The 4779-nt window shown below is 35.0% G+C and overlaps 1 long non-coding RNA gene across 1 annotated transcript; it reads left to right on the forward strand.

Annotated features, from left to right (window-relative positions):
- The first annotated feature begins 915 nt into the window (after positions 1 to 915).
- On the forward strand, positions 916 to 2563 carry LOC133874718 (uncharacterized). The gene is made up of 2 exons (XR_009901355.1): positions 916 to 994; positions 1732 to 2563. It is a non-coding gene; the product is annotated as an uncharacterized LOC133874718 (long non-coding RNA).
- Positions 2564 to 4779: the final 2216 nt, after the last annotated feature.

Here is a 4779-nt window from a genome sequence, read left to right on the forward strand (position 1 = left end):
TATTTTGACACTTTATTATTTAGTATAATAAATACTATGTCTATTAAACTTCGTAATAAAATGTTTTCATTTATGAAACGAACTAGACTCAAAACGGGTTTAAAATGTTACTCTAATGATTTATTAAATTGATAAAGACCTAGTGTAAAAGAATTACCTACTAAATAATTTAATCTACACCGAATGCTTTATTTTTCATAAACTAATCAAATCTATTCACATCCCCATCTTTGAAATACAACTCATTCATACACTACGGTAGTAATGATTCCATCCACTCATCACCCTCACATTTTTAAAATCCAACTTATTCTCCACTTTGATTTTAATATGCCTCCCTCATCATTTTGCCTCTTATTCTAAATATTTTATTACCCTCTTTTCTTCAACAACTTCCTTATTCTCGACTTCTTTCCATTCTCCCACCAACCTCTCCAGCTCCTACACTCATTACAGCCATTTACTCTCCAGCTCATGCACTCATTTTAGCCATTCACAATTGCTGCCTAAGCCTTTTCGGGCCTTTATAACTGACTGCCTCTCTTCAGAAAAGACTGGCACCTCTTGAGTACTAAGCTCTTCCTTCTTCCTTATTTTCTCCTTTCTCCTTCTTTTCTATTCTGCTTCTTCTCTATTCCTTTTTGTTACTCAAAACAGAGAGTGAGATGAAAGATAAGAGATCGAGAGGGAGAGATCCGGCCGATTCGTGAAGCCCAAAACCCAGCAGTAACCCAGCCCATAATCCATTCAACCCAAAGCCCACGAGCCAAACCTAGAACACTCAAGCCCATTCAGCAAGCCCGAGATCCATAAGCCCGAGACCCATCAACCCGGAACCCCGACCCGCCGGCGACCCGCCGCCGGCAGTTTCTCCGGCGACTTCTCCGGCCGCTTTCCGGCGACTTTTCCGGTCACTTTTCCGGCGACTTTCCGGCTATTTTCCCCGGCGACCAAACTCACCGTTTCGCTGGATTTTCGAGTGGAAATCCTTAATGTGAGTTTCTAAGTTTTTAATTAGCCTAAAAGTATATATTTTCATAAAATCAAGTAACTAGTATATTAGAATATAACTTTAATAATTATAGAATTGAATATTCTAATTATAACTTATTTATGTATATTATATTTTGAAAAATATATATATACTCTAAAGTATTGATTATGTTTGATTATTGATAATTAATGAGTGATGTTGTTTAAACTAAGGGCTTGATTAATTATAAAACTCTAGAATTAAAGAACGATTTCATGAGTTTAATCATGTAATGCATTGTTTTAGAAGTTGAGTATTATGGAAATTGAGCATGCTGTATTATTATGATTTCTCAAATATATTGGTTGAAATAATTGTTAATATGTTTTGTTAATTGGTTTGGTAATTGGATTGATGTTCCCTAAAAGTGATTAGGTTTTGTTAGAAAAATACATAGGTTTCTTGTTGGTTGATTTCTCTATGCTATAGAGAATGATATTAAGAATTTTAGATTGTACTCGAGTGATTACTTGAGACCTAGATTAGATGTTATTCCAAAGTATTGATTTGCTAATTGATTAAGTAAATATTAAGTTTTAACCATGTTGAGTGTTCATAAATGTAAGTGATTTTCCAATTAATAGATGATCGCTTCTATGTATGTGTCTATGTATAAAAATAGAATTCATGTTGAGGCATGAGTTTCTAGAAAGTAATGATATTGACCTTGTATGCACATGTATATGTGTTTGATGCAGATGATGAATTGAGACAGCACAAAAAGGACTGTAAGTATTTTTATACTTACTGAGGGTAGCACTGGATTTCAGTAATGTTGTGTTTATGTTTTATTTTAATTGGATGCGTGTGACTGATTATTGCATACTGTTAATAATCAACCTATTAATATTGGGCGCGACGTCTCCCAAAGGTTCATGATAGAGTTGAACCGGAAACAATAATAATCATATTGATTGGGACGGCTTTCAAAGTACTAGAGGAGGGAGGTCTCCGATAGTGCGAAAACAAGTTAATTAAAATGTAATGTAGAGGGGACGGCCTCGAGAAACACGATTAAACGGGGGGACGTGCCCTTACAAGAGAGGAGTGTAATCACTATATAAACTGTTAAACTTTGCATGAAAAACTATCACCTCATCATTATGTCATATCTGTTCCTTAAAATAACGCATAAATCATGATGTTGTTGAAAGACAGTTAGCTCACTCATGGAACTATGGGATTGTGGCGGTAACCACCTTCTCATAGATGTTTGCGCAGGTACTGAAGATTATGGAATGGATTAACTGCTAGCTTAAGAGATTTATAGCTGTGTAGTTAGGATTTTAGTATTTTGTACTCATAGATGTTTGTACTATTTGCTTGTAATATGTCTAGACATTTACTTGTAATTAATAAGTTCCATGCAGGCTTTAGTGTCATATGTGACACATGTTTCATTGTAAATAGTGTAAAGATTTTTAATGTATTTTCTAGAAGATGTCAGTTAAAGCTCTGAATATATCGTAAGGGAGTTGTCCCTATCGGTGATGTTTAAAAAAAAAAGATATTCGTATTTTTCCGCTGCTAGATTTTATCAACTCTGAATGGTTAACGATACGTAATTATCCAGATATAATTACTTACGCTTTTTTGTAAAAAGCGGGTCGTTACAAACTACGTGAGTCATTATTCTTTTAACACTATGATTAAGAATGATGTATGTGCACGACAACTTATAACAATTACTCTAAATTCTAAGAAAATTGTCAACTTAGATGTAAAGTGTAAGTCACTTTGATGTACAAGAATGAGATTAAATTATTGGTCAACACTTTTGTGCATTAGGTGATCGCATGTAGTATTGTGGGAACACGTTCTTCAAGAAAGAATCTAAATCCTTTGCCATGAAACAAAGTGATTAGAAATATTCCCCTTGATGTAGATTTAATGGGATTGATTATCTTAAAACTTGGGCCTGAGTGTTTCAGTAGTGTTTACTGAAACTTTGTTTTGTACAAGCTGAGATGAAAAACTCACATGGTACAAAAAGTTAGGATATATCATGTAATTAAATCAGGTGTATCAAGGAAATGAGGTAATAAACTAAATAACAGTGTATTGACTTTAATTGGTTCGACGACAGAATGATTTCATGGAGAGGTAATATGTAATAAATAACTATGTTGCAAGGCTTGATTCATTAATTTGAAAATGCATATTAGAGTGCAGTCACATTTGTTTAGTGAAATCACTTGTGATTAAATAGGGTCGTGTGATATTGTCACAGACTTATTTGAAGTTAATTATATTTTTTTTTTCCTTTAGGTCCCCTTTTGATATGATGTAAATTAACCATATGCTATATGTCTCGGTTATGTATTTATTTATTTGAATTTTTTTATTTGATAAAACATGGGCCAAAAGAATACGATTCCTAAGTGACTCATTACTTAAAGATGATTGTGCCTAAGAATTAATTTCTTATGGGCTTAATGAATTAACTAACTATGGGCTTAAGAAATTAATTTCCTATGAGCTTAAGTATTTAAGAGCTACAGGCTATTGGAATTAATTTCAAAAGGCTTAAGAAGAGATTAAGGAGCATTGGGCCTAAGGGATAAAACTTAAGCCCATGCTGAAAAATTAGTAACAATTGAGTTAGGATTAAAATCCTAGTCATAACTGCATGAGATGTAGGGGTGTGCAGATCCCACCTGTACCCACGAACCCGCCCCGCCCTGCACCAACCCACCCCACCAATAACAGATATAAGACATTTCTAGAAAAGTGTGAACCCTAAATATGCCAACCCCGTGATTTATGGGGCGGATTGCGGTATTAAATTTTTTCCCACCCGCACACCCGCCCCGCCCCGTATCCCTTTATACTCATACCATCAAATTTTTCCCAAAAAAATTATAAGAGTCACGACTAGGGGTGTGCCTTTGATTTCGTCAAATTTTTTCCAAAAAATTATAAGAGTCACGAATTGCCCAGATTGTGTACCTTTGATTTCATTCAATACAGTTCTGTACTATCCATTTCATCTCTATTCTTATTTCATTCTCATATACGATTACATCTCTACATTCTCACATACACATACCCATTCAATTTACAATCACAGAAAAGAATAAAAAAAAAATCTTTACAGTTGGGTTTTGAACTGAGTTAGCAAGATTGTGAATTATTTTTCTAGTTTTGGGCCCAGGAAAAAAAAAGAAGAAATACCCGAACCTGCATGAACCCGTCCCGATCCGTACTACCCAAGGCCCAGCGGGTTGACCATTCACTATGTGAGTTACAGATCTCGATTTTCAAACCCGTTCACTGTTGGGTGGGTTGTGGGAAACATGCAAATCCGGCCCACCCTTAATGAGATGGACGTGTGGTGCATGAGCAAGGGGAATGTTTCACTCCTACTAAGCCTTGCACCCTACTAGGAAGGAAGAGGAATTTCATTTATCCTATGATTCATATCCTATCTATGCTACCTAGATAGTAGGGATTGAAATTATGGTTCTCATATGACTCCAATCATATCTATGCTACAACTCTTTCTTATCTCTTAACCCTATCATGAGTATAAATCCTAGTCTATAAATACAGGGTATTAAGAGAGGTTGAGTAAGGAACATGAATTTTCACCATTGAAGATGCAATGAGCAAATCAACCAAAGTCAACTGGCTCTAGTAGAGTAGGAGATACCGATTTCGATTATAAATGTTAGTTTAATTAATCTATCCTTATTTATTTTGAAGAAATTTTTTCGGGGATTGGTATTCCGCTGCGCATGCTTTGA

This window comes from Alnus glutinosa, chromosome 8 (genome assembly GCF_958979055.1).
Source record: "Alnus glutinosa chromosome 8, dhAlnGlut1.1, whole genome shotgun sequence".
Lineage (NCBI taxonomy): Eukaryota > Viridiplantae > Streptophyta > Magnoliopsida > Fagales > Betulaceae > Alnus > Alnus glutinosa.